The sequence below is a fragment of the Bos indicus x Bos taurus genome, chromosome 9, assembly GCF_003369695.1.
Source record: "Bos indicus x Bos taurus breed Angus x Brahman F1 hybrid chromosome 9, Bos_hybrid_MaternalHap_v2.0, whole genome shotgun sequence".
Lineage (NCBI taxonomy): Eukaryota > Metazoa > Chordata > Mammalia > Artiodactyla > Bovidae > Bos > Bos indicus x Bos taurus.
In genome coordinates, this window is record NC_040084.1 from 94,332,384 (window position 1) to 94,344,029 (window position 11,646).

The window sequence follows — 11,646 nt, forward strand, 5'->3', positions numbered from 1 at the left end:
TTTCAAATTATGTAATCTTCACTGTTTTCAAAATTAAATTCCTCTGAAGAGATGGAGAAGAGGTCATCCTTATAACAAGGAATATGCTTGAAAGAGGTATTGAAACATCTTCAGCCTTTCCTGCAGGTCGAAAATATAAAACTGACCCTAGAATCAAGGGGTCAGGGAACTAAGATCCTGCACACCCTGCAGCTTGGCCAGAAAAAAAAGAAAATCTTCGTGCACTCTTTGAGACTTCCTTGGTAGTCCAGCGGCTAAGACTCTGTGCTCCTAGTACATGGAGCTCAGGTTCAGTTCCTGATTGGGGAACTAGATCCCACATGCCGCCACTAAGAGTTAGCATGCAACTGAAGAAAGATCCTGTATGCTGCAACTGGGATGTGGTGCAGCCAAATAAAATTTAATTAAATTAAAAAAAATAATAAATGAGCTCACTTTGTGCCCTTTGGAGATCCAGAAATGACCTTAAATCAAGTAATCTGTGTAATCTCAAGCAAATAACATAGCTTTTCTTCATCTCAGTTTTCTCTGATATTAGTTATCCCTAATAAAAAGGGAAATTAAGTACTCACCTGACTGAAATTTGGGGATTGCATAAAAATTAAATAAAAAATTAAGTAATGTGTGTAATATGCTTCTTGGCGCATGATTCTCAGATACATGTATTGTTTTATATGTATTATGTTATATATGTAATCAAACATATATGATTGCCATGCATTGATGATATGCCATTCCAGGGCCACCTGGAATGAAAGGAGAAAGAGCCGTGCCTCACACACTTTCTAAACACATACCCTCTCCCTCTATCTCTCTCTTTCTCTTTTAGTCTATTTAGCTGTTTTTTTAATTAATAAGCTTTACTTTAAAAAATAATTTTATTTCTATATTTATTAGTTTTGGCTGTGCTGGGCCTTCACCACCGTAAGGATTTTTCTCTAGTTGCAGCGAGCAGGGGCCTCTCTCGAGTTGTGGTGCTCGGGCTTCTCATTGTAGTGGCTTCTCTTGTTGCAGAGCATGGGCTCGAGGACTTCAGCAGTTTCGGTATGTGGGCTCCAGGCACAGGCCCAATAGTTGTGGTTCAAGGGCTTAGTGGCTGCAGAGCATGTAGGATCTTCCCAGAACACGGATCAAACCTGTATCTCCTGCACTGGCAGGTGGATTCATCACCACTGAGCCATCAGGGAAACCCCGGTCTATTGAGTTTAATTGTGTCTTCATCCCAAGGGAACCTGGCTAATAGGTAGGGAAACTAGACAAGAAAGCATGTCCCTTGGTAGTCACGTAAGCTTATAAACACTTTCCTGTGACATCATGGAGCCTTTCTAATAACAGACCTTGCTGCTTGCTGTCAGCCCCCGTGCCATTCTAGAGAGGCTACAAAGTGATCTCATTGTCAAGGCCTTTGGGTTATAGAAACACCTTTCCCATTCATCAGAGAGTACAGGCTAACTGACAATACACACGAGAATGGGTCCCTAAACATCTCAGGTGCCATGCAGGATAGAGAGGTTTGGTACATGTTGCTAAGGTACTCTTCTCTGGGTTTCTAGGGTAACAGGCATCTCAACATCCCCAGGTTTGGATTCAGGCTGTTCCTAGTATGATGATGATGACAGTCTGCTGCAGTACCTGAAGATCTGTAATTTTTAATACCTCTTCACAACTTTGCTGTGTTCCTTCCTCACTGCCCATTCTTTCCACAAACTGGCCCCACCACTTCTTCAAAGCGTTCTCAGAAGCCAGAGTGACGTCCTAATTTCCACGTGCAACATCCTCCTGCTAGACTGGGCAGCCTTTCTCTGTGACATTTCACACGGGGTAGTGCCCTGTTCCTTCTAGAAGTCTGCCCTTCATTGGCTTCTTCAGAATTATCCTCCAAGACTTTTTCCTCTCTGGACAAGCTTTCTTTGTTGCCTTGCTCGCTCTCATCTTCTGTCCCTTAAATATCAGCATTCCCCAAGGTTCTGCCCTGTGCTACATTCTCTCCTTGCTCTATATATTTATTCCCACATGAATCCATCACTCACATGCTTATTAAAATAATGAACCAGTGCAGAAAAGCCTAATGGAGAAAGTAAAAAAAAAAAAATCACACAAAACTTTAGAGACAACATTTGTCACCTGTCAAACTATATTTAAGCATTATAGTGCAGTATTTTTATCAGAATTGGATCACTCTATGCATGTGTTCCATAGCCTGCTTTTTCAAACTAGATACTGTGGTTTGATATCATTGGTCAACACAGGATTTTTGCCATAATTTTAAGTGTACCATATTGTATCAGTTGTTTGGTAGGGCGGACATGACAAAGTATCACAGACCAGGGGACTTAAACAATAGACATTTACTTCCCCACAAACCTGGAAGCTAGAAGCCTGAGGTCAAGGTGTCAGCAGGGTTGGTTTCTTAGAAGCCTGAGGTCAAGGTGTCAGCAGGGTTGGTTTCTTCTGAGGGCTCTCTCCTTGGCTTGCAGATGCATCTTCTCTCTGTGCCATCCCGTGATCCTCTTCTGTGTGTGTTTCTGAAGAAGGATCAGGGCCCAGCATCTTTAAAGTCTGCATCTCCAAATACAGTCATGTTTTGAGGAACTGCTGAGGAGGGTTTCAACTATGAATTTGGGTGGGAGGGGACACACTTCAGACCAGAGCACATAACAGTTTTTTGAAAATAATTCTTCATTCATACCATTGTTTTCCCCAAGTATTTAAACAATGAGAGTTGTCTCTTTTTTGTCATTGCTGTTCAGTTGCTAAGTATGTTGACTCTTTGCAACCCCACGGGCTGCAGCACAGCAGGCTCCTTTGTCCACCTCTACTCCAAGAGTTTGCTCAAATTTGTGTCATTTGGTTGAGCTGGTGAATCTATCTAACCATCTTATCCTCTGCTGCCCACTTCTCCTCTTGCCTTCAATTTTTGCCAGCATCAGGGTCTTTTCCAATGAGCTGGCTCTTCGCATCAGGTGGCCAAAATATTGGATCTTCAGCTTCAACATCAGTCCTTCCAATGAATATTCAGGGTTGGTTTCCTTTAGGATTGACTGGTTGAAATTCCTTGCAGTCCAAGGGACTCTCAAGAGTCTTCCCCAGCACCGCAGTTCAAGAACATCAATTCTTTGGTGCTCAGTCTTCCTTATGGTTCACATCCATACATGACCACTGGAAACCAAGCCACAGCTTTGACTATATGCACCTTTGTCAGCAAAGTGATATCCCTGCTTTTTAATACACTGTCTAGTTTTTTCATATTAATAGCTTTCCTTCCATGGAGCAAGTGTCTTGGAATTCTGTGGCTACAGCCACTGTCTGCAGTGATCTTGAAGCACAAGAAAGTGAAATATGTCACTGCTTCCACTTTTTTATTTTATTGATAAATAAAATTGCATATATTTAAAGTGAACAATGTGATGATTTGATAAATGTATACACTGTAAGATGATTACCAAAACCAACCTAATTAAACCATCCATGACTTCATATACTTGCCATTTTAGGGTTGATAATGATCTCTGAGTAAATTTCAAGTATTAACACAGTATTGTTAGCTTATAGTATAATCATAGTGGTGTGGAAGAGATCTCCAGAATTTACATCTTAATTGAAGATGTACACCTGATACCTCTTCACAAACAGGAAATGCTGGTTTTAATCTCAGAACCAGTCCTTTTCCCCAACCAGGAAGGGAAGAGTCCTGGATTCTGGGTCCCCCTGCCCCAACTTCAGTATCTCCCGGAGCTCCCTGTGACTGAGCTCTTTCTGCAAGTGGTGTAGCTGTGCCTTTCCTGTGCCCTTCACAGCATTAATTTAAGGGCACCTGAGGTCACGCAGGAGAAGGTGGGTTTGTGGTGACGGCACGTGTAGCGCAAGGAGAGTTGTCTTTCTTCCTTGATTTTGGAATTTTCTTTTCTTGCCTTTGATTCAGGGTGAGTACAGGTCCAGATCGAATGTCAGATCCCGTGTGAGTCACGGTATCCACCTGTGGCCCCTCGCTCCATTGTGTGCACCATCACTGTTGAGAGTGTCCTGAGTTGCCTTCCGGATGCGACATTTAATGCCAGAAACTCGTTCTCACCTGTCTCTGCAGTCCCATAGTCTGCAGCACATGCTTGGGACTCTGATGGGTAAGACACAGTTCAACAACATCACTCAAATTTATCTTGGGAACCCAAAGTTTTTAAAGTTCAGGCCTTAAATTCTTCATATCAGTTAGACTCCTCTTGTCTCCTTTTTCTTCTCCATTCTCCTCTTCTATAGTCTTTTTTTCTTTTTTTAGCCTACAAGAGATTTTTCAAAGCGTTGCTATAAGCTCACTGAACATCTGCGAGATATCAAAGCTTAACAAAATGGAACTTTTGTTACCTACTTTCCCATTTGCCAGAAGGATGATAAATGTTTATCAGACAAAAGCTTGTTGAGATCATGGTAAGCTTTTCTTGTGCTGATGGATTTACACGTGGACAGAGTTATCATGGGGGCTTGACAATATTCACGTTCAACTTAGCACTTTAACCTATTTCCATTTTTCTACTAAACTAAACATATCTGGAAAAGACTCTGATGCTGGGAGGGATTGGGGGCAAGAGGAGAAGGGGACAACAGAGGATGAGATGGCTGGATGGCATCACTGACTCGATGGACGTGAGTCTCAGTGAACTCCGGGAGTTGGTGATGGACAGAGAGGCCTGGCGTGCTGCGATTCATGGGGTCGCAAAGAGTCGGACACGACTGAGCGACTGATCTGATCTGAAACATATCTTTCTTCTGTTTCAGGTATTCCTTCTTACAAAATGCCCATATTTTGCCTAAACATCAGCAATCAACCTTGCTAATAAAGCGTTGCTCTGTATCTGAGTATCTGGGTGTCCCTCATCAGTAGAGGACAAAGCCAGAAAGAGACTCACTAATAACAGAATAGGAAATGTCAAAAGAGAAAGTCCCTTACCTTTGGTGGTTTCTGGAGGATAGATTTTTAACTGAAAAACATATTGTTTGCAAATTCTTGTATTCATTGCAAAACAAATTGGGGTATAGAAATACAAAGGTAATCTCTGTTCTTCCAAAAAATATTAAGAAATACTGCAGGAATACAAAAAGGTTAGATAATAATATATTAAAGATATAAAAACTCCCTCTTATAATCATACAGGTTTCCTAGGTGGCTCAGTGGAAAAGAATCCACATACAATGCAGGAGACGTGGGTTCTGTCGATGCATTGGGAAGATTCCCTGAAGGAGGAAATGGCAACCCTTTCCAGTATTCTTGACGGGGAAATTCCATGGACAGAGGAGCCTGGGGGGCTACAGTCCATGGGGTTGCAAGGAGTCAGACAGGACTGAGCAACGAACACTTTGACTTTCTACTAGTGGACGTACAGTTCTTCTAAGTTTTAATTTTTTTTTTACTATTAACAGCAACAACAACGTTTCAGTGAAACAGGACAATGCTGGTGAGGAAATAAAAGGTGAAAAACAATCCTAGTTTATTAAAACACACACACACACAAACACAAAAACCTTGGAACCTATGTCATTCCAGAGAGGATGTAAGATAAACTTAACAGTTTGAAATAATTTTAAACCCAGAAATAAGCCTGTACTAGAATAAATTAAACTGTTTCTGAAGGTGAAATATAACTATAGGAACAATATAAAGTTATAAAAATGAAAACTTCCTGAAAATATATTAGAACAGCTATAAGTAAGAATTGGAGAAGGAAATGGCAACCCACTCCAGTGTTCTTGCCTGGAGAATCCCAGGGACTGGGGAGCCTGGTGGGCTGCCGTCTCTGGGGTCACACAGAGTCGGACACGACTGAAGCGACTTAGCATAAGTAAGAATATTCTGGATATTTTATACCCAAAGCAGGGATAACCTTTAGATTTCATTAGTGTACAGTTATGCACGTGTCTGTAGAAGAATAAGGACCCACTGGTTTTCTGAATTAGCAATCAGGTTAATGACCCCCCAAAGAAATCCTTCCGAGTGAGCGGACATGTGTATATAATTCTCAACTTCCTTTTGAAAGAAAATGATAGAAATAGTGAAAACTAATGAGAGAAGGAAAAATAATAAGAATACAAGTAATACCTGCTTGTGAACTCACTATTGATGAGCACTTTCACATGTTTGTTTGATCTCACAACCAACACTTGAGGTGGGCTGAGTTCAGTTATTCATTCCGATGAGGTTTTTATTTCCCACAAATGCCAAGGATGCCAAGAAAAGTTTGTTCTTGGACTTGGTTTCCATGTATTCAGAAAATAAATAGAAGTCAAACAAGCCGTTTTACTGACTAGCTTTAGTTCAGAAATAGCATTAAACATTTCTCAAAAGCCATTCTTTACAGAGGAGACAAGACATTTTTGAAATCCACTTTGGATTCTTTTGAAATTCTTTCTAAGTAGCATTTCTAGTTAAGAGAGTGTTTCTTTGTTCTGCTCACATCCTTTGAGGAGCAAATGGGTATCGACTGTCCAGATGTAGGTGTTTTGAAAACCAGGCTGTGCTCTCACCATTGTAACCAGAGTTGCAGAACTCAAGAGCTTTAGTCATCCGTGTCTTCCTGCAAGGGTTAAATCTGAGGCGTGGTAGAACTGTTTCTCATTGCCCTGAGGAAGCTTCTTTTTTCCCCATTTTATTACTGGTTACTGTTCTTTTGCATATTTTATAAGTAACCAACAAAATTGTTTTGGAACCTTTGTACTTCATAATTTTTTTGCTTCTTTAAAATGCTGAGCCCATACATTTTTGCTTCTCAGTTCATAAGTGCCTGTACTTTGGGGTGTCAGTTTAGCCTTGGGCTGGAGGCACATCTGGCTTTATCCTGCACCTGCAGCTGAAAGCAGCATGAACATGTTTCTTTGAAATTCTGTGAGGAACTGCAGGCCCAGAAGCAGCAGCAGGTGTCACCCAGACAGATATCTTGTAGTTTCTGCAACATCACCTTCATGCCCATGGCTGAAATCTGATGAGAGCCCCGACGTGGATTATACTGTGAAGAAACACCAGACAAACCCCAAATGGACTGACATCGTACAAAATTAGTGGTCTGGTTGTGGTTTAGTTGCTAAGTCATGTCTGACTCTTTGCGATCCTATGGACTGTAGCCCACCAGGCTCCTACGTCCATGGTATTTCTCAGGCAAGAATACTGGAGTGGGTTGCCATTTACTTCTCCAGGGGAGCTTCCCGACCCAGGAATTGAACCCAGGTCTACCTACATTGCAGGCAAATTCTTTACCGACTGAGCTACGAGGGAATCCCAAAACGTCAAGATCAAGAAATTAAAAGGAGGTGAAATTGTTTCATATTGAAGGAGTAACTGCTAGATATGAACCTGGGCTGGATCTCGAACTAGGGAAGATCAACTATAAAGAGCATCATTCAGACATTTGATGAAATTGGATTATGGTCTGCATATACATGTGCATGCATGTGTGCATGCTATGTCGATTCGGTCGTGTCCGACTCTGTGAGACTCTATGGACTGCAGCCCGCCAGGCTCCTCTGTCCATGGGATTCTCCAGGCAAGATTACAGGAGTGGGTTGCCATGCCCTCCTCCAGATCTTCCTGACCCAGGGATTGAACCCACATCTCTTAACGCCTACCTGCATTGGCAGGCAGGTTCTTTACCACTAGAGCCACTTGGGAAGCCCCATATATGTTTGCCTATAATTATATGAACCTCAGGAAAGATATATACTAAGTTGTTAACATTGGTTACTTGGGAAAGAGTGGGGATTGAGGATGAAAGGGAAAAATACCACACTTCAAAAAAGCAGAAAGGATGAATAGCACGCGTGACTTGATTCCATTTTTGTTAAGTAATAGATATGTGTATGTGTGTGCATAAAATGAATTTCATGAGGATGGTCAACAAAGCCTTAATGACTGTTATCTTAAGGTGATCAGAATTTGAGCAACTTTTACATTTTTCATATTTATGTGTAAGATAATGTTTTTTAACACAATGGTTTCCAATGCATGTTTATTGCTTTTATTAAAATCTGAAAAAGTAATTTTCTTAGCATTCGAAGAGCCAAGAAACAGTCACTGGGGAAATTATAAGAACATTTTGGATTAAATTTTTTCTGCCTCATCCAATTTTCTCTTGCAGTGCTGAGTTTATTACTTTAAACATCTTACATGTTTTGACATAAGATGTTCCCAGATGTGTGGAGTACATGTAAAAATCCGAGCAAACTCTCTGGCTTGGAAGGAAATAGGTTGCCTGATTGATGTTCTGAGGAATTTTGTTTGGTATAGGAGCTTCAGCAATCACTTCCTAAGCTAAATATCAGTTGCTCAGTTGTGTCTGACTCTTTGTGACCCCATGGACTGTAGCCTGCCAGGCTCCTCTGTCCATGGGATTCTCCAGGCAAGAATGTTGGAGTGGGTTGCTATTTTCTTCTCCAGGGGATCTTCCTGACCCAGGGGAGAGATCTTCTCGAACCCAGATCTCCTGCACTGCAGGCAGATTCTTTACCATCTGAGCCACCAATTACTTCCTGCCATCCCTGAACTCTCGGAAGAAATCCTCTGGCATTCTCAAAGTTCTTCAAGGACCTGGTCCCTTTGACTTGGGCACTTTCACCACCCAGGTGCACTCCTCCTGTCCTCCAAAGGTATACAAATCATTGCTGGGGGATCCCAATGTCCTCCCTCTTCACTGTGGAGACCACACCTTCTCCTGACTGGAGGGATTCTAAGAATGACTGACGTGGGTTTGTGGACTGCTTTGAACAGGACTGGCCACCCACTCCAGTATGCTTGCCTGGAAAGTTCCACGAATAGAGGAGCTGGGCAGGCTACAGTGCATGGGGTTGCCAAGAGCCGGACACGACTGAGCAACTAACACACTTTGAGCTGCTCAGATGAAAGTAACAAAGCTCTAATTTTGTGAGTAACATAACCTGTGTTGTCAGTAGACTCACTGAGGCAGATGAGACAAGGGAAAGACCTGCCGGAATTAAAGATGCACCAGCATTCCAGGGAGGGCCAGCTTGGAGCTCTCGGGGCTCAGGGTGGTGATGGCCATGGTAGCTCTAGGAGGGCGGTCCCGTGTAACCAAGATGAAGAGTGAATGTCCCCGGGAGTTCTCAGCTAATAACAAAGCTCAGCTTCCTCTCCCCTCAGGAGGGGAAACAGAAGGGCAGGTTCTGTGCCACTTCCCACAGTGGCTTGGAGGGTCTGAGCTCCAGCTGCCCACAGTGGGAGCTTCTCGGGGCGAGCCTCACAGGCTCCTCCTTCCCTAGCTCACTTCCCGATTATCTCAGCAGTGTTTTCTGGAATCTTCTCCCAAGTAAACTACTTGCCCTTGAATCCTTGTCGATTTCACTCTAATTGGAAACATCGTGTGTTTTCCCACCCTTCCCATTTCCTTGAGAGCCTAACCCCTTTCAGATCAGACTCTTTGTGACCCCATGAATCGAAGCACACCAGGCTTCCCTGTCCATCACCAACTCCCGGAGTTCACTGAGACTCACGTCCATCAAGTCAGTGATGCCATCAAGCCATCTCATCCTCTGTCGTCCCCTTTTCCTCTTGCCCCCAATCCCTCCCAGCATCAGAGTCTTTTCCAATGAGTCAACTCTTCGAATGAGGTGGCCAAAGTACTGGAGTTTCAGCTTCAGCATCATTCCCTCCAAAGAAATCCCAGGGCTGATCTCCTTCAGAATGGACTGCTTGGATCTCCTTGCAGTCCAAGGGACTCTCAAGAGTCTTCTCCAACACCACAGTTCAAAAGCATCAATTCTTTGGCGCTCAGCCTTCTTCACAGTCCAACTCTCACATCCATACATGACCACAGGAAAAACCATAGCCTTGACTGGACGAAACTTCGTTGGCAAAGCAATGTCTCTGCTTTTGAATATGCTATCTAGGTTGGTCATAACTTTCCTTCCAAGGAGTAAGCGTCTTTTAATTTCATGGCTGCAGTCACCATCTGCAGTGATTTTGGAGCCCAGAAAAATAAAGTCTGACACTGTTTCCGCTGTTTCCCCATCTACTTCTCCTAACCCCTTTAGTCCTATCAAATTCTGAGTCCCGGAGTCCCACTTTGCTACAGTCTAGGTCTCAGAGATCTCTCTTTAGGCTGAAATCAAGATATTCTTCCCTCCTCAGTTGGCAGTCAGCCACGTATACTCTTCCATTGTGCAGTGGAATCAGACATGCAAACCTAGCCACCAATCCTGACTCTGTTACTTACCAGCTGTGAAACCTTGGACCAATGACCTAACTTCTCTGATCTTTGGTATTATCCTCCGGGAAAGAAGATAATAATCCTTACCTCATCAGGTTGAAAGTGAAACTCGCTCAGTCGTGTCCGACTCTTTGCGACCCTATGGATTATACAGTCCATGGAATTATCCAGGCCAGAATACTGGAGAGGGTAGCCTTTCCCTTCTCCAGAGGATCTTCCCAATCCAGGGATCGAACCCAGGTCTGCCACATTGCGGGCAGATTCTTTACCAGCTGAACCACCAGGGAAGCCCAAGAACCCTGGAGTGGGTAGCCTATCCCTTCTCCAGCAGGTCTTCCTGACCCAGAAATCAAACCGGGGTCTCCTGCATTGCAGGCGGATTCTTTACCAACTGAGCTGAGGGAATTGCCTCTTGATTTGATAAGCTAAATGTATAGCGAACCAGGACACTGCCTAATACAAGAAGGTATTCCAGAAATAATAGTGATCTTATTATGTAATTTTCTTTCATTATTTACTTTCTCATGTGTCTCCATCTTGTTTTCCCAACCAGACTATAGCTTCTCTGCCCTATTCAGCTTCTTTTATCATACTGCTTGCAAGTGACAGGCACTAAATAATCACTAGTTATCAGTTTTCTAAAGCTTTAAATCAAATAACACACTCTTTCAATTCAAGGTTCGTTTATAAATTGCTATTCTGAGGCATTTTCAAGGAATTTTTTGCAGGTAACACCTTTTCTGGACCTCAATCTTCTCACACACAAAACAAATGTTTGGTCTCTAATTCCAGACGTACTGGGTCTTTATAGCATTAAAATATGGAATCTATATTTTTTAAAATTTATTATATTGAAGCATAGTTGATTTAGCCTTCAGAACCGTAAGATGTTACATTTGTGTGTGGGTGCTAAGCAGCTTCAGTCATGTTGGACTCTTTCTGACCCTATGGACTGTAGCTCATCAGGCTCCTTTGTCCATGGGATTCTCCAGGCAAGAGTATTGGAAGGGGTTGCCATGCCCTTCTCCAGGGAATCTTCCTGACCCAGGGTTGGAACCCTCTTTTCTGTGTCTCCTGCATTGGCAGGAGTTCTTTACCACTAGCGCCACCTGGGAAGATAATTGATATACAATGCTGTAGTAATTTCTACTGTACAGCAAAGTGATTCAGTTATACATTCTTTTTCATATTTTTTATTTATTAATTGGGGGAAAACTGCTTTACAATGTTGTGTTGGTTTCTGCCATACAACAATGCAAATTAACCATAATTATACATACATCACCTACTTTTTGAGCCTCCCTCCCCTTCCCCCAACCCACCTTAGTAGCTAGGCTCCTGGACAGGGGCCTCTCCACGTGCCTGCCTACCTCCCTGCCCCACCCTCAGCCCCGACCCTGACCTGGCTTTGCAGCAAAGGTGGGGAATTTGGGGTCCCCCATCA